Source organism: Gobio gobio (assembly GCF_949357685.1).
Source record: "Gobio gobio genome assembly, chromosome: 7".
Taxonomy (NCBI): Eukaryota; Metazoa; Chordata; class Actinopteri; order Cypriniformes; family Gobionidae; genus Gobio; species Gobio gobio.
The window spans coordinates 58,909,973-58,930,036 of NC_137103.1; the positions used below are offsets into that span (position 1 = coordinate 58,909,973).

Below are 20,064 nucleotides of genomic sequence, written 5' to 3' on the forward strand. Positions count from 1 at the left end.
GTATTATGCCCAGGTGGCCTGTATACAGTAGCTAACACAAATGTTGAACGGGTTTTATCATGTACACTACATAGCGTTACATAAAGCACCAAAACTTCGAAGGAATTATATTTGAAACTAGACTTCTGAGTAATACTGAAGATATTATTATAAATTACAGCAACCCCTCCCCCTTTACCTTTCAGACGCGGCTCATGTTTATAACAATAATCTTGGGGGGTGGACTCATTTAAGGTAATGTAGTCATCAGGTTTTAGCCAGGTTTCTGTCAAACAGAGCACATCTAGATTATTATCTGTAATAATATCATTAACAATAAGCGCTTTTGGGGAAAGGGATCTAATATTCAGCAACCCAAGCTTTATCAATTGTTCATCTGTATTATATATTTTGTTTATTTGTTGGACGTCAATTAAATTTTTACTGTTGAATGGTTTTGATGTTTTTTTGTATTTACTAATTCGGGGAACAGACACAGTCTCTATATGATAATATCTAAGTGAAAGAGTCTCTATGTGCTGGGATTTATCTGACTCCGGTAACGTGAGACAGCTAGCAGACGGTCGGTTTAGCCAGTTTGTCTGCTTCCTGACCTGGGCCCTAGTGAGTCAAGGTTTAGCTCTAAGACTATGTGCCAGATTACTAGAGAGAAGAGCGGCACCACCCCAAGAGGGATGGATGCCATCCTTCTTCAACAGGTCAGGTCTGCCCCAAAAACTGTTCCAATTGTCTATGAACCCTATGTTATTTTGCAGACACCACTTAGACAACCAGCCATTGAGTGATGATAGTCTGCTAACTATCTCATCACTCCTTTTTACAGGGAGCGGTCCAGAACAAAAAACAGCCTCAGACATCGTACTAGCGAGTTCACACACCTCTTTAATGTTAATTTTGGTGATCTCCGACTGGCGAAGTCGAACATCATTAGTGCCGACGTGAATAATAATCTTAGAGAATTTACGATTAGCTTTAGCCAGCACTTTTAAATTTGCTTTGATGTCAGGTGCTCTGGCTCCCGGTAAACAAGTGACTATGGTGGCTGGTGTCTCTATTTTCACGTTCCGTGTAATAGAATCGCCAATGACTAGGGCACTTTCAACAGGATACTCAGTGTGTGCTTCACTGAGAGGGGAGAACCTGTTTGATGTTCTAACCCTAACGGAAAAGCGGTTCTTTGGTCTGCGACTATGCTGCCTCACTGTTACCCAGTTTCCCTGCTGCGGGGGCCCTGCAGCCGGAACCGAAGAATGTACAGAGTTCACTAAGCTATTCGCATCCAAATCAGTGTCTAAAGCTGTTACATCCTCACTACTCTCAGATAAAGTATGGATGCGTGTTTCTAATTCTGAAATCTTCTCCGTCAGCCTAACTATCTCCTTACATTTATCACATGTGAAGCCCTGTTCGCCAGCGGAGAAGCCTACACTAAACATGCGACATGCACTGCAGGTGATAATGACAGGAGAAGACATGACTTACCGTGTTTGTTGATTAATCCAATTTACCACTTACCACAATCGTTTGCTGGACACAATTTACTAATCCAAGTTATGAACTCAGAAAAAGGGAGGCCCGGGTGCAGAGATAACAAGCTAACAGGCTAGCAAAATGCTAACGTGTGATGGTGATTTAGATTAAAAGCTAGCGATGTCAAATTTAACGTGATAGGCAATTTTTAAACAATGTATGGTGATGAGTAAGTTATATTTAGCAGTAGAAGAAAGAGGAAATATCAAAATAAAGATTCAAACGTAAGCAAGGCTCTACAGAGCTACAGACTTGAGCTACAGAGCAACAGACACAGCAGGCAGACAGGAGCAATCGATCAGGCAGGAGAGCAATCGAGCAATCGATAAGAAAGATAGATTAGTGTGTATAGGTGTGTATAGGTGTGTATAGGTGTGTATGCGCGCATCGAGTGTATATGTATGTGCGAGTGTGTATAGGTGTGTCTGCGTGCATCGAGTGTGTATGTATGTGCGAGTGTGTACAGGTGTGTCTGCGTGCAGTGAGTGTATATGTATGTGCAAGTGTGTATAGGTGTGTCTGCGTGCAGTGAGTGTATATGTATATATGTATATGTATATACATATTTGTGTATATGTATATGTATACTGTCTGTGTGCATCGAGTGTATATGTATGTGCGAGTGTTTATATGTGTGTATGCGTGCAGTGAGTGTATATGTATGTGCGAGTGTGTATAGGTGTGTATGCGTGCAGTGAGTGTATATGTATGTGAGAGTGTTTATAGGTGTGTCTGCGCGCATCGAGTGTATATGTATGTGCGAGTGTCTATAGGTGTGTCTGCGTGCAGTGAGTGTATATGTATGTGCGAGTGTGTATAGGTGTGTCTGCGTGCATCGAGTGTATATGTATGTGCGAGTGTGTATAGGTGTGTCTGTATGAGGCGCCACGTAGGATTTAAATCAAACTTCGCTTATCAATACATACATAACACACGTGCATATACACCTATAAATTACTCGCATATACATGTATACTATTGGATGTTCAAAATACATATATGAAATACACGTGCACACTAATATGAAATCCACACCAATACATATGTTAGTAATGAATGCATACACACTCGTGAATAACTTGCATATACATATAAACTTGACGCACGCATAGACCTATAAATACTCGCATATACATATAAACTTCCATGCATATACACCTATAAACACTCGCACATACATATACACTCACTGCACGCAGACACACCTATACACTCGCACATACATATAAACTTCCATGCATATACACCAATAAACACTCGCTCATACATATAAACTCGATGCGCGCATACACATGCATAAAACACTCGCGCACACATACAGAATAAAACGTGGATGCATGCTTTAGTTGTGTATATATTGTGAAGGAAATTTTACATTTCGATATGTTTTTGACTCTTAGATGTGTTTTTTACTATTAGAAGTGTTCATTTTACTTAGAAATACAATCATATAATCATATAATCATTATTAAAGATATGTAACCAAGCTTTTAGAAATGCATAAGTTAGAGCAAGCTTGCAGGAAACATACTGTTCTAAGTGTTAAGAATTCTCAGTTGCAAGGAAGCTGGGGGTTGCAAGAGGTCAAGATGACATCGTACTCTAGGTGTGACAAGTATGTGCGTAGCGGCTATTAGACTAGAAATAGACTGGATGCGTGAAAATGATGTAGCTTAAAGACAGGAAATTCTGCAGGCATGGGTTATTGTTTTGTCTAGTTAGAAGTTATGCCTTTTAAGGCAAACAAAGATTGGGTGTAACCGACCCAGGATGTGTGAGAGGTATATAGCGATGTTGAGGAGAGCTAACTTTGCCCTTCTCATGACAGACATTCTCTGTATGTGAACTGCCTATTTCTTGCAAGAAATAAAATCATGTTTTAATACTTTGACTTTTCAAAGGTTTGAATTTGTATTCCTTCCTCCTCATTTTTCGAATAGAATTATTTCCACAACAAATGGCGACGAGGACGATGGGATGCAGTGAACCAACCGATCGGCGTGATTGAGAGGGCAATTGACTGATCATCCCGAGAGAGCAAACTCTGCGGCTCAATATCCTCAATTTAAAGGAGAGAGAATTGTCCTACTCATCACGACGAGCGGAGGTGAACGCACTCCCAGAATTGAACTCACGAGGTCATCAAAAGACGGTGAGAGAAAATTATTTACGTGGTAAATAAGAAGTTAAGTAAATATTTGCGTATTGAATATTTCTGCTAAAAGGGTCAGGAGTTTGGAATAAGCCTGAAAGTAAGTTTCCAAACAGGGTTTGAGAATAAGAGTTTCTCAAATGCCAAGTGTTAATTGTTTTCCCAAAAGGGCCAGAAGTTGCGAGAATAAGCTAGAAATTTCTCGAGCGTCCAAACAAGGTGCAGTTTGAAATAAGCCTGACAGTAACTTTCAAACATTGAGTAAGGCACTTGTTTGGGAAAAAGACCTAACATCGACGGATGTGGGCATTTTTGAAAGTCCTAAATTGACGAATTTAGGCAGGCGTGGTGGCCACGCTGGGGGAAAGAATTAACACAGTGAATAAAATACGTGGTGACCACGTGAGAGAAAGGATTCAAATACGCAAATATAAATACTGTTAATAGAAACAATGGGTAATGAGAGTTCGAAAAGCGTGGAGGAGGAACAGGTTAATTTCTCTAAGAGCTCATACAAAGCTATGGACAAAATAATGGGAACTTGGTATCATGCTTTTGTGCCGTTTTTGATAAGTCAATATGGGTTTAACGGGGGTTTAAGTGTGTCACAATTGACTCAGACTAAGATAAATTGGGCGACTCATTTCGTCAAAAAGAAGGACAGAGAGGCATTGACTGTGGAGAAATGAAACTGAGAAATTAAAATGCCAGAGCTGTTTAAAGATCACCGGTGAGTATGAACTTTGACAAAATTTTGGCTAACATTTTGAGTAATATGATCGGTAATTTGATTAGTCGGTATAAAGATTTTAAGATGAACAAGAGCAAATGCTGTAAGCAGCTCCGCTCTGAAACTTTGCTGGACTGATGAAGATAATAGGCAGAAATGTTTTTATTGTAATTGGAAGTTCACTGGCTACAAACAAAGAGAGAACAAGAAAATTCAAATTTGTTGAATTTGTTCAAAATTTTGTGCGTATTGTTAGAATAATGATGAAATTGATCCTTTTATTCCCAACATATATACAGGAATAAGGACTGATGTGAGGAGGTATTACTCCCAATGTGTAGCCAAGAATAATGCCAAATGTATAGAGGCCTATGTTAACCACACAATATGTTATGCATGGTTTTATGATGTAAGAAATATATAGAAAAGAAAGATATGGAGGAGGTTTTATAAGGAACCTTTATGTTAGACTTTATAAGAGTCTTGTAGGAAAATATAGTGGAGGTTTTATAGAGAACCTTTATGTTTGACTTTATAAGAGTCACAAGAAGAATAGAAATGGCAAAGTGAAGTGAAGAGTTGTTTATATGGCCGAGAAACTTTTATAAGAAGTTTTTATTCTTCACAACTTTTATGTACAAGCTGTTTATGAGGCCGAAAAGCCTGAAGGAGGTTTTTCTTATACAACTTTTATAAATGACTTTGTAAGCATGGAAAAACATGATAACATGATATTGTAAAAATGTCTTACTTTGGTTCATGGCAAGAATACAGACACATGGTTTTGTAAAAATGTTTTTATTTTGGTTTTATGGCAAAGACACGGAAGCAAAGACTTTTTGTGAAAATGTTTTTATTTTTGTTTTATAGTAAAGACACGGAAGTAAAGACTTTTTTGTGAGAATGTTTTTATTTTATTTTGTGATGAAGACACGAAAGCAAAGATGTTTTGTAAAAATGTTTTATCTTCATAGTAGAGACACAAAGACAAAAACTTTGTAGAAAATGTTTTATTGGTTGATTGAAATGAACACACTGAACCATTGGTATAAAAGTCATTTATATACGTAAAAGACAAGCAAGCGAAGTGTAAACTGTATTAGCATGCAAGTATGTAATAAAGCATTTAAACAAAGGAGTAGGATTTTACCATAGGATGATGTCTTGCAGACGAGACGCAGGAGGAGATGGAGGATCCAAGCCAAGAAACGGAGAATGAGGGAACACAAGGCATTATATACTAACATGTTGAAATAACTGAGGGAGTTAACAGTGGTCCAAAATCTTGGATTGGATGAGCTATGCCTATGTGACTGAATATGTAATGAAGAGGTGTGATGATGAAATGATATATAAGGTATCGTTTGCCATATGGAATCCAGAAGCTGAGACGACATGCTGCTTCTCCATTGCTTGATGATCCGAGCCTGACATCTGCTGGTGACTTTTGTGAACTGCCGCTTTTTGTTACTTAAGACTTTTTCTTTTTATAAACTTTTATTTGATTGTATGTAAAACCTTTTGTTAATAGAAAAATAAATCTACTTATAATTGATTTATAAAAGAAGTCGTTTGCCACGTCTCTGCTTTCTAAACGAGTTGATTTGAACCTGACACGAAGGGGGTCTGTTCTTCTAGAAAGTGAGTATAAATTTATATTTATGATCTAGTTAAGGATTCGACCTGCTTTACCTAGCCTGAGGTTGTAAACTAAAAATAGGTAGAAGGTGTGTGGGATCTAGGTAGATTGTACACCGAATAACATGGCGCCCAACTAGCGGGGCACGATTGCTTATTGATTTCTGGCCAAAATCAATAAACAAAGTGCTGACGAAAAACGTGATTATTGTATAGAAAGTATAATATAAAGAAAGCTTAAAAATAGGATTAAGGAGAAATCCTAAAAAGACGTGTAAAGTCAAATGAAAATATAATTTAGAAACTAATTATATTAAACCTAAAGAAAGGTTGAACTAACAATAGTTTTGAAATCTCGAGGGATGAGATAAAAGTCTAAAAAGGAAGGTATCCTGTAGACGAAGAATAATTCAGGGAAGAATTATTACTATAACCAAGGAATGGGTTATTAAAAAAGCCTAAAAATAGGATTAAGGAAAATCCTAGAAGGACTTGTAAAGTCAAACGAAAATATAATTCAGAAACGGATTATATTAAACCTAGAAAAAGGTTAAACCAGTAGTGTTGATCTCAAAGAGTGAGATGAAAGTCTAAGAAAGGAAGGTATCCTGTAGACGAAAAATAATTCAGGGAAGAATTATTAATATAACCTAGAAAAAGGTTATTAAGTGCATGCACGACACTACTAGAATCTCTATTATATTATATTGGAGTACGGAAAAAACGGTGAGAGCCGGATAAAAGAAGTACAGTCCGATAGGGTATTAAAAGTTTGGTTAATACGCCGATATGATAGAGATTGGCTAAATCTTAAGTGTAAGAAGATTTAGTGTAGACTGTGTGAACTGCTCAACGAAGTGCACGTCGTTGAATAGGAATCATAGTGACAAGCAAATCCATATTAGAGTGTAAGATTGATAATATACTCAGTAATAATATGGATAGAGAAGGCTTGATAAGATAAAATCGACAATAAGGGCTAATTGCGATTTTAGCTGTGACTTCCATCCAGAAAATTGTTAAACAAAAAGTATATGAAATCAATTAAGAAGTTTCTGAAGAAAATGTCAGAAGAACAAAAAATTGATGAGAGAAGTGATACTCCTGAAAGGCAGGGAGCCACAAATAGAGATATGGAAGGAGTTAGGGAATATACTGAACAAGGTGAACAAAGAAACCTAGTTTCTGAAAATAGAACTCCGATTGGGGTAACAGAGAAAAGAGCTTATAGAGAAAGCAGTTCAAGTTCTGAGGAAAGTCTAAGGGATGAAAGTGTAGATGAGGAATTAAATTCCACAAGAATTAGCACAGAGTTTGAAGTCAGTAGTGAAGACGAGATAGTGCTCAGAAAAGAGACTAGATTAAAACACAAAAAAGGTGTAAAAATAACTTTACAGAGAGTGACCAAACAAATAAAGAATGATTGGCCAGAAGTAGAGTTAAGAGGAACTAAGTACAGAAATCCCAGCGGAAAGAAAAGAGATCAGGAATTGTTGAGCAAGTGGAATAAGAGAGTAATACCTGAGAAAGAATTAACTTATGGTCAAGTGAAGACTGCCAGCATGTCCCCGTCTGCGACAGAAATAGCCGAACAAGAAGGTTGGTCAAAGGCAGGCAAACAGACTTTTTTCCAAGAGGGATATGAGTATAATAGAAAAATAGTGAAAGAATTAGACAATATGATAAAAATATTGAAGAAACAGAATAAACAATTACAAAGAAATTTAGAAACAACTAGAGCTTCTAGACAAATTGAGAATCTGAATCTGGCCCCAGAAGAAATCTGGGAGGAAGAAAGCGAAGAGGCCATAAATCAAGGAGAGTTAGAGAGACGGGAAGCCCCTAGGGAGAGAGAGACCCCAGTGAGACAGCTGCACTTCAGCACTCCAAGGAGAACAGAGGGAGAGAGAAGTGAGGAGCAAAATATCCAAGCAAAATTATTAGAATTAAAATTAACTGACGTTGTGAGAAACCAAATAGGTTCAAGGAAACCAAATGAAGATTACTGCAGTTATATGGATAGAATCATTAAAGCGGCAACGCAGGCGGACTTAGGTTCTGAAGCAGTAACAAGATTAGTGCACACTTGTACAGGGCATGCCATTACAGCACAGGCTTTGCAGAAAGTTAGAGACCTCACTGGAGTCGAAGATAAATACAAACAATGGCAAGACATGCTAATAAATGCAAATAAAGAACAAGTGCCGTTACTTGGCGTATGGTCATCAATTGAGGATGAGATTCCTATGTCAGACAAAGTAAGACTGCTACGAGACGTAGGACGTAAAATACCGGGAGGACAGAAACTGGTGACCATCCTAAATAACACAACTAAAAAACAAATAGAAGAGAGACTAGCTGAATATGATTTAAATACTCAGTTTGTAAAAAGGAAGGAACCACAAAGTGCAAAGTTTCAGAAACAACGAAAAGATAAAGTAATGAATAAACAGAGAGCCCCAGTGGAGAACAGTAAACCGTATAACACAAGATTCCAAGCTAGGCAGGGTGACAAAGGTCAGTCCAACAGGCCTAAAAACTGGAATACTAAAAAGACGACATGGCAGAGAGATAGTAGTGCAAAGAAAACCTTTAAGGATAACAGAAATGGTACTGCACAAAAAGCGAGTTATGTTCCAGCAGGGGAATGGGAAAAATTAACCCCAGCACAAAAAGATCAAGTAATACAAAAACGCAAAAACACTGAATCCAGTGTAAAGAGATTTGGAAGAAGCAAATTAACTCTAAATGCGGAAGCACGAGAAGATAGTGAAAGGGAAGAAAATGTCGGAGACAGAAACAGTGCAGGAAGAAATGAACAATGAAATGAAATTGGCCTGTTGAAGGAGCACATCTGTGATGAGAGAGTTTTGGAGAGAGACGAAGATTTGTTTGTAAAGGTGAAAGGTGTAGAATTCCTGTTGGATACAGGAGCTCAGATATCCTCCACAACAGAGCCAATAAATTACACAGGAAAAGTACTAGTTCAAACGTATAATGGTAAAATAGAAGAAGAGCCAATGGGAGAAAAATTTGGTGTGAATATGATAAGAGGTAATGAGAATTTGCTTGCAGGAAGAGATCTAAAAAAGGTGCTGAGATTGAAGGAGGTAGATACAGAACAGGAGTTAGCTCGCATCAGAAATAAAATGATCGGTAGTGAGGAATCAAAAGAAGAATTGATACAAGCATTGAAACAGACTCCGTGCGGAAAATATAAAAATGACACCGGACTAGTTGATCAAAAATATGCACATGAGATTCTAGGCGGAATGCACAAGCCACAGAGACAATATCCAATAAACAAATTGGGAAAAAATGAGCTGGATCAAACGATAACAGAATTATTAGAACAGGGAGTTATTAAAGAAGTGCCTTCAGCGATCACAAACAGTCCTCTGCAATTAGTGCCAAAACCTGGAAAACAAGGATTCAGATTAGTGACAAATTTTAGGGCCCTTAATAAATTGACCCGTCCAGACCGTCGATACCTGATTAATGCAAGGGACACAATTGAGAAACTGAAGGATGGCAAATATCTAACGAAGTTGGATCTGATAAATGGATTTTGGGCAATCCCATTATCGGAGAATAGTCAAGAGAAAACCGCCTTTACGGTGGGAAATAAACATTATCTATACCAACGTTTGCCACAAGGGTATGTAAATTCTTCAGTTGTGTTCCAGGCAGTAATGATGGAAATATTAAAAGATCTGCCAGTGGAAGTGTACATCGATGACATTTTGATTACAAATGACGATGAGAAAGAACACGTAAAAACCGTAAAAGAGGTATTGAAAAGAATAGCAGAGGCAGGCTTGAAAATCAATATAAAGAAAAGTGAAATTATGACAGACCTAGTTGAATTTCTAGGATTCTGGGTGTCTGCGGGTAATCGAGGTGTTACAAAAACTATGAAGGAAAAAATAGCCGAGATAAAGACACCAGAGAACGTCAAAAATGTACAACAGATGATGGGACTAATGAATTATGTCAGAGACGTAATCCCAAAATTTAGTTAGATGGCGAAACCGATTTATGCCACAATAAAAGGGAACAAATTGAATTGGACTGAGGATGCGGAGAATGCACTTAGTGCTTTAAAGGAAGCAATTTTGTGCTCAGGACAGCTGGAAGGCAGAGAGGATGACAAAAATCTAGAGGTTGATCTAGATATAGATGAGACTGGCTATCAATTAATAATACGAAACGAAAAAAGCTGCGTACCAATACGCATTATGACAGGAAACTGGGAGAGCCCAGAGAAAAAGTTTCTACCAGTTGAGAAGAAATTAGCTGCAATCAGTAAAAGATATGCAGAACTAAAAGGTCTGGCCAGGGAAAGGCAGATAATGATTAACACAGATGAAATGGTAATGGCCCATCTAAATAAGAATAAGATCAAAGATGCTAAGGCCCAAAATACCAGATGGCAGAGATGGCAGAACGTTATACTAGACCCTAGCATAACTATAATCAACAAAGAACGCAAGAAATGTCAGAAGACAAAATTACCATCCTTTAAAGGAATAATGGTATATAATGATGGATCCAAAACTTTGGCAGACAGCGAAGCCCATTGGGCGTATATAATCAAAAGGAAAAAAGGCAACGAAGTGACAGACAAGGGATCTTGTCCTGGCACAGCTCAAACGGCAGAAGTAATGGCAGTGCTCAAAGCGCTAGAGAAATTGAAAGAAATGCATGACAGACAAGCTATCATAGTTACGGATAGCAAATATGTTGAGACAAGTCTAAATGAAAACTTAGATGTCTGGAAACAGAACGGCTTCTGTAAATACAATAAAAAACCGATTGAGCATGAACAGATGTGGAAAGAGATAGACACTCTAGCAGAAGATTTAGACCTGGTCGTAATTCACCAAAAGGGGCATTCCAGGGAAGGTACAGAGTTGTCTCAAGGGAATGAAGCAGTTGACAAATTGGCTAGACTCAGGAGAGTTGTCATAATTGAAGAGAAGGGGACAGATGCCATAAAGAAACTGCATGACTGTTTAAAGCACCCTGGTGTAAACTTAATGGGTAGAGTTTTATCAGACAATAACATGAATATTCCTAATTGGAGGCAGAAGTACAGGGAAATTAAGTTAAAATGTGAGGACTGCATGAGAAAAGGTTACCACAGAACAATCAGAAAAGATTATGGGAGGATACTCCCAGATAAAGCAAATGTGGGATGGGACTTAGATATAGCCGGCCCACTCAACCCGCGCACAAAAAAGGGCAATAAGTACTTTTTAGTTGCGGTTGAAGCTTATCTAAACAAAATATGGGCCAAGCCATTAAAAGACCCCAGCGCTAAAAACATAATCAAGGCACTTGATGAATTAATGTCTGCATGGAATAGGCCTGAATGTATTAGAGTAGATAATGGATCATACTTTGTCGGAAACGAACTAGAGAATTGGCTAGCAGAAAAACATATAAAATTGATCAAATCTCTCCGTTATAGGCCAGAATCGAACGGCCTGAGTGAACGATCGATTGGCAGCTTAAAAAGCTTTTTTCGAGCCAATTATAACAACACAGAGTGGGATGAACACATGGAAGAGGCTTTGTATTTCGTTAATATGAATACAGGGAGTAGAAAAGCCAAAAAAGAAATTGAACAGCCTGAAGACCAGTGTCAGGTGGGAGATTTTGTGTGGATAAAATTGACAAACAAAAATCCAACAAAACCGTTCAAAGATCTAATTACGAAAAGAGACAGAGTTCTAGAAATCGTAGATAAACACACGGTTCGGCTAGAGCAGAATGGAGAATGGAGCAAAAACAATCTGATTTTAACCAAATGATTGTAAGTAAAATGAGACCTCTTGGGACAGCTAGGGAGTTTGAAGTTAAGGCTGGATAGCGGCAAGCCCCGAGAGACTGAATGTAAATCTAAACCCCAAGAGACTGACTGTAAATCTGTAGGTGGTATGAAACTGTATTACACTTCAAAGTAGCTCAAAGTACGAAATGCCCAGAAAGATCTCTGTGAAGTGGGCTATCAGTTTTCTGGATGGAATGTACAATTTAACATGGTAACATGTGGGATATGGATAGGAAAACTATACATATAAAATGAGAAAAAAGAAAGCTATAGAGAAGAGACTGGCTGGCAGAAAAGCCAAAAATTATTACTGAAATTAGTAATATAGTGAAAGATGGGCAGCACAGCATGGCTCGGATCATCAAGCAATGTAAGTATGGAAATATTTTTTTTTACCTTGCAAAATTGCAATGAAGGGGAATGGATATTGGATATCCATAAAAGTATTTTTAACCTTGGAGAATGGATATTGGATGTCCATGGATAATGGATATTGAAGGATTTTTAAGAAGGGGAAATAAGCCCAATTGAAGTATTAAAAATCTCTTCAATACCCAATACACAAGCTCGTAAGGGAGACTAGAGTGTATGAATTTGTGAAGCACTTGAGAATTAAAACACCAAGGGAAGTTTGATGTATTACAGGAATGGAGGCAGAGAGCCAGCGTGGGTCTTCTAGGTCAAGAACTCCCAGGAGACAACGAAGGTGGAATCAGCCGTGTGTACAGAGGCCAGTCATGGCAGGAGTGGTAATCACCGTTGTAATAGCCTTAATTATATTATGGACCATGACTAAGCTGTATGATACAGAGAGAGACACAGTATACATTGATCCAGATTATGAGATAGACACTACCTTTCTGATAAACAAAGGACAGAATGAGAAAGGGAGAGAGCTAGAACAGGTGAAGTCGACTGGAATACACGGGAAAAGGATGACAAGGATAAAGGACAGAAATATCATAAATGAATGTAAAGAAGAATTCACAGACGAGAGATACACAATGTATGAAACAAGGGAGAAATTAAGTAATCCAATTCCAGGGTTGAAGTGGTATAGCGAAAGTACAAGAATAGCTGAAATAGCTTTGGAACGAAATAAATTTGGAGAAAATGAGGAGAGGCTTTATCAAATAAGCATTAAGACGAATAAATACTGGGAAGATTGTAGTGATAATGACTTAAAGAAATGCGCTGAGACAAGCTATAATTGGAAGTTGCACAATATCTGGAGAGATAAAGTAATAAGAAAATTGATTGAACAATTCAATGGTAAAGACTGTAAGGAACATGAGATGAGTTGGATCGGATGTACATGCATGCAGAAATGGAAGTGTGAGGCAGACGAAGACGAAGCAGAGGACAGATACAATAACGAGGAACATTGGTTGTTGTTTAATAATGCAAATGGAATTGTAAGTCAAGGTGTGAAGTTAATAACTATCTTGGAGCACTCTCAAAGATGGATCGATATGATCACGGAAGATAGTACAATGACAGATCAGATGATACTTCAGTTTAGATTATTTGACATATTGGAAGATGTAGCCACAAGAGAGAATGAAAGAGTAACTCCGATCAAAATAACAAATAGAGAAAACGGAAAGGGAGTAGTTGTTAGTTATGAAAATAACCTATTAGGGAAATATTATCCAGTTCCGATTGTGAGGGTGAGAGCGAAGACAGATAAAGAGGTTATGTTGTGGAGAATTCCCAAAGGGATAACGGAGTACCACAGGAAAGAGGATATCCCTGAACCAGCATATATGATGACATTGGGTGACAGGGGAAAGCTGTCAAAAGAGGAAAAAATGGTTGATTTTAAAAGATTTTGGACCGTGGTGTGGAGTACGGGTAGCCACCGTTGGATGCACACGGGATGGACGTTTGACAATGAGGAGTTAGATGGGAACTGGAGGAGAAACGAGATAAATCAAGGAATATGCAGAATGGTTTCAGAACCAATAGCAACTGAAAAAACAATTTATGCTGACACCCTAGGAACCTTCAGTTCACAAGAAATTGGTAGATGTATGCCACCATTTCCTTTTTATTTTATGTTAGCCAAGAAACAGTTCTTCAACAAACAACTACATGACATAGAGCCCAGAAGAGTAACATTCAAAGAGGGAATTCATAATGTAAATGAGAAGGTGAAAAAGAAATTTTTAAAAATAGCCGGAATCGGAGAGGACACCTATGAATCAATAAAGTGGCTAATGAATAACTTTAAACTGATATTGACCACGATGACAGTAATATTTGTATTAATTCTAATCGAATGCACAGGACTGGGTAGGATTTTACGATTGTGCATGGTAGCTGCGTGGAGATTGGGCAAATATATTAAGTGCTGTGAGCAGGAAAGACCGAGATCAAACAGTGTGGCTCAAGGGCCCCGAGACTCCCCACGGGGAATAGGTGTAGTCGAACCTATAAGAAGAGTGAGCAGAGTATAAGACGAATGCATGAGATGCCATGAACTATTGTGGCCAGAGACAGAAGTTATTCTGTGCATGGGTAGCCTGTGCAACAAATGCTTTGCTGAAAACCAATAATGTAATATGGTACAATGAACGAGATGTGATGGAATACTGTGTTGATGTGTTTAAGATGTTAGGGGTGATTAATGTACAAATGATGGAGAAACTGAAATATATGTTCATGGAGCTCCACCCAGTGGAGAAAAAAGTGTATAGCGACCTATTGGCTCATAGACTGTGGAGTAAGGAAGAGCAATTATTTGTGCATAAATTGTATGCAGAAGGAAGGGGCCGTGATTTGAAAGTGATTAAGCATAATGGGATATTTTATCTTATAGCTAAAAGAGATGCGGGACTTCCAATTGAAAGAGAGGCCGAGGGCCAAACCCCGTTTAACAGCCCAGGATTCCAGGATGAGGAAGACGGCTTGGGCCAAGGTAGAAATGCCAGAGACTCTAATTCCGATATTGAACTGGTGCAAAACCTGTACGATTGATGGAAAAAGCCGCACCTTTATCTGTGAAACTCCTGATGGGCAGTTAATCGGGGCATGTCAACATGAAATAGCTAATGGAAAATGGATGCGAAAGATGTTTGGCGCATACCTAACAATTATTAAGCAAAGCACAAAAAATTGGCCTTCCACAACTCGAATTAACGGAAAGATAATAGGCAGTGATTTGATCAAACCAAAAAACAAAAAACCCTGGGTGGAAAGATTCATGAACATATCTCAAAGAAATGTTTACACTGAAACTGGGCAAACTTATGCTCAGCTCACCAAGTATGACAAGACAAGGAAGTGTTATGTAAAGTACCTTAATTTGGAAATAAAAGACTAAAATTTGCATAAGGGGCATGTTAGAATAATGATGAAATTGATCCTTTTATTCCCAACATATATACAGGAATAAGGACTGATGTGAGGAGGTATTACTCCCAATGTGTAGCCAAGAATAATGCCAAATGTATAGAGGCCTATGTTAACCACACAATATGTTATGCATGGTTTTATGATGTAAGAAATATATAGAAAAGAAAGATATGGAGGAGGTTTTATAAGGAACCTTTATGTTAGACTTTATAAGAGTCTTGTAGGAAAATATAGTGGAGGTTTTATAGAGAACCTTTATGTTTGACTTTATAAGAGTCACAAGAAGAATAGAAATGGCAAAGTGAAGTGAAGAGTTGTTTATATGGCCGAGAAACTTTTATAAGAAGTTTTTATTCTTCACAACTTTTATGTACAAGCTGTTTATGAGGCCGAAAAGCCTGAAGGAGGTTTTTCTTATACAACTTTTATAAATGACTTTGTAAGCATGGAAAAACATGATAACATGATATTGTAAAAATGTCTTACTTTGGTTCATGGCAAGAATACAGACACATGGTTTTGTAAAAATGTTTTTATTTTGGTTTTATGGCAAAGACACGGAAGCAAAGACTTTTTGTGAAAATGTTTTTATTTTTGTTTTATAGTAAAGACATGGAAGTAAAGACTTTTTTGTGAGAATGTTTTTATTTTATTTTGTGATGAAGACACGAAAGCAAAGATGTTTTGTAAAAATGTTTTATCTTCATAGTAGAGACACAAAGACAAAAACTTTGTAGAAAATGTTTTATTGGTTGATTGAAATGAACACACTGAACCATTGGTATAAAAGTCATTTATATACGTAAAAGACAAGCAAGCGAAGTGTAAACTGTATTAGCATGCAAGTATGTAATAAAGCATTTAAACAAAGGAGTAGGATTTTACCATAGGATGATGTCTTGCAGACGAGACGCAGGAGGAGATGGAGGATCCAAGCCAAGAAACGGAGAATGAGGGAACACAAGGCATTATATACTAACATGTTGAAATAACTGAGGGAGTTAACAGTGGTCCAAAATCTTGGATTGGATGAGCTATGCCTATGTGACTGAATATGTAATGAAGAGGTGTGATGATGAAATGATATATAAGGTATCGTTTGCCATATGGAATCCAGAAGCTGAGACGACATGCTGCTTCTCCATTGCTTGATGATCCGAGCCTGACATCTGCTGGTGACTTTTGTGAACTGCCGCTTTTTGTTACTTAAGACTTTTTCTTTTTATAAACTTTTATTTGATTGTATGTAAAACCTTTTGTTAATAGAAAAATAAATCTACTTATAATTGATTTATAAAAGAAGTCGTTTGCCACGTCTCTGCTTTCTAAACGAGTTGATTTGAACCTGACACGAAGGGGGTCTGTTCTTCTAGAAAGTGAGTATAAATTTATATTTATGATCTAGTTAAGGATTCGACCTGCTTTACCTAGCCTGAGGTTGTAAACTAAAAATAGGTAGAAGGTGTGTGGGATCTAGGTAGATTGTACACCGAATAACAGTATTCATTAATTTATAAAATGGGTGAGGTGCCATACCCGAAGGGAGATATACAATTGAGTAACTAAAAATAATGTTGGGGGGAAAAAAAAGCAGACAGCACCATAAATTGCAAGCCATTGTCTGTTTTATTGGACCCCGAGCAAGCTCTGCTCTCAGACAGACTGCCACTTTTGGAGCACACAGGTTGCTGAACGTTGCTCCATAAGATAAAGATGAGAGTGTTTAATTGTGGTCAGTGGGGCCATTTTGCACGTAATTGTGTCTGGACACCTATAAGGTGTAAAAAGTGTGGCAAATCAGGCCACCAGACTAAATTCTGTAAACGAAACCCAGTAAAAACAAAGTAACAGAGGTTTACACTCTGTCTATGAAAATGAGATAACAATAAGATTAATAAAGTCTTTAATGATTATTTTTGAAGGAAGGATTTGAGATCATTTTAATATGAAGTTAAAATTAAAGTTGAAGATGATAAAACATGTTTTAAAAGATATAAAAGATATATAAATCCTGATTAACCGAGTTTTAAATGAAAAATATATCATAAATATGTTCTTGCTCTTCTCACTTTTGCAAAACTCTGATAATGATGATTTGACTGAATATTGGGTTGTTGAAATAACTATAGGTGTTAAAATGTTGAAAACCCTAGAAGTTGATGTTTTGGTTTCAAAAGATAAGCCTGTGCTGAGCTGAAATAAACAATTTGTAATCTCAATCCGGCCACCACGTGGCCTAACTTGAGTAACAGAGACTCAATCTGAGTGGAAATTATAGTTTCTGAATTCATTTTGGGGGCAAAAGACAAATATAAAGTTATGATCACTTGAAAATGTGATTTCTGTCTAAAGATAGAGTTAAAAGGAAAATGTCTTATATTTATTTGAAAACAAAGCCAGATCTTACACTGAGCTAGTGTGAGGAGTGAGAAGTTTATGAAAATGCAGTGTACCAGCCCTGAAGGCCTCAGAGTCTCTCTCTCATCCCAGACCAGCTCAAAGCTGATATATGAGCCTGTGCCACAGATGATAGAAGATATTGATGAGTAAGGGCACAGGGCATCATGTGAACATAATAGACAGTTATTTGTTAAGATATAAAAAGGTGCCATCAAGAGGGCAATAAGACATGTTTTAAAAATACAGACTTTTAATGAACTGAAATGTTTGACGAATGTATGATATGACCAGTAACTTCTGTCTGCTCTTAGCCTTCACCATGTACAGAACTGATGGCCTTGGTCACAGATGTAGCAGAACATTAAATTGAATGGACAGGTGTTTTGGCTAAATTCACTGAGTATAATCTAAAGCACTGCTATGGGGCAGCTTTGAAGAAGTATGATGGATTTTAGTGATTAAGTTGTGTTATAATTAACCTGTCTCCATGTTTTTACTCATTTGAAAGCAGACCAGATGGCTCTGGTGACTCTTGAATGCACTTTCCGAAAGGCTCTAGAAAATATCGGATCCTGTTTAGGGTCAAAGATCTCAAAGCGATGAGAGGTTGAGCACGATGTGGTTGTTCCCGATGACGGGTAAGACTTCCTACGGCCTGACAGGATAGCAACCCAAGCCAGGGAAATCACGATAAGTCACCTTGGACCCTACCAAAAAAAAAAAAATAATAATAAAAAATAAAAAGAGGAGGAGGGGGTTTTATGTGAGGTGTGTATGAGAGGTGAGGCAGATGTCTGTGAGGCCAGCAGCATCTCTGTTGGGGGGGGAACTGTGTTTCGTAGGGGCCAAGGTCAAGACTGGACGCAGCAGCCCCTGCCCTAATAATGGCCCCTCTATACCGCTCACCAAATACTGCACAAATTGAGAGCCAGGAAACACCCTGAAGAAAAGAGCAATGATTGGCATTTAAGAGCCAGCTGAGACCATACTGTGATTGTGATTGATAACTTTGTGGAACAGAACAAAATGTATTAGTATCAGTAAGGCTGTATGATATTGAACTAAAATGTCTCTATCATAGTCTTAATCCTGCAGGTCATTAGATGGAAGAGGATAATTTGGAGACATGGTGATGGCTTTAAGAGGATGGCTTTTGAAGTTTAAAGAGAAGTTCTGGATAACAGAGGTATCTAAACTAAAGATAACTTGAAACAATTTCACAGTATAACTTATTGGAGATGTTCTAATTTGAAAGTTCAACAGTTACATTTCTAAACTTTGTGAAGGATTGATGAATTAAGGGTTAGTGAATTTAACATTATAGTAAAAGTCTTAGAAGACTGCTGAAAAGATAATGTGGATGAGAGAGGGAGAGAGAGACTGCTTGAATGGAACCAGGGATTGTACTCTGCCTGCGACTGAGACAAACCAAAAACAATGATATCAGAACAAAACAACCCAACTGATTTTTCTAAAAATATATTAGTAATGAACAGATTTGAAACTGGTTAAGAAACCATGTAAAAGCACATTTTGAGAATGAGCAGTTCATATTTATGTGTCCTGATTGAGTGTAGTGTGCAATTAACCTCTGGAATGAGTGTTTTTATCATCACAGATGGGTTAGTTAAGTCAAACGACAAACGCTAAAGAAGCTGATTATTCTGAGCGAATCTGGTGAAAAGATGATCCAGAACATGGACGAGCTGTAAATGGATTGGTATCCAGCTCAGTCTGTTAATGGTAATTATGACTACTTTGTCCTTTATGATGTTGTTTTGAATTAATCTATGGATTAGAGTAAGTTTAAAGGGGAATAAGTAGAGATTGTCGCCCATCATGGGTTTAACACCCTTGTATAATTTCTACAGAGGGTCGGAGTTTAAATAATGTCAATTGATAGCAGAAAGTTGGCATGTTTGGATTTTGGAGGTATCACACACCCCTAACATGACGGAAGTGCAGTAACAGTGATTACTGACTTAGCCCGGCTTCCAGAGATGAAATATGGATTTCTTTAATTTTATTGGATATTTTCAATATGTTTATGGGAAACTTTCTAGTTAAGACTTTACTAGTATGTAGCTATGTGTAAATGCGCAGCGAAACTAACAACAGAGTTTATTTCAACAGGAAACCGTAAGAGCAGCAGCCGCAGCACAGCAGTCAAAAGAACCAGAATGTCTTTTATTATCTGAAACTAACACAAATGTTTTGCCTTCCTTATAGACTATGCAGTTTTTCAACTCAGGGCCAGAGAAAAGCAGCGATGGGAACAGTGCGACCGCACTGTGCAAAATGGCGTCTGGATGAGTAGTGATGGCAAGCCTTGTTTACCCCAAAAATATTTTCGATGATTATGATTAATGGCTGCATGGGCGACCACACGCAGCCAAAGGGGGTAAACAATAGCTTACATCA

At 37.7% G+C, this 20,064-nt stretch overlaps 1 long non-coding RNA gene across 1 annotated transcript; it reads left to right on the plus strand.

Moving 5' to 3' along the window:
- The first annotated feature begins 3,170 nt into the window (after positions 1-3,170).
- LOC307129337 lies at positions 3,171-18,356 on the plus strand. Its single transcript, XR_013816884.1, has 3 exons — positions 3,171-3,367; positions 3,471-4,658; positions 16,744-18,356. It is a non-coding gene; the product is annotated as an uncharacterized lncRNA (long non-coding RNA).
- Positions 18,357-20,064: the final 1,708 nt, after the last annotated feature.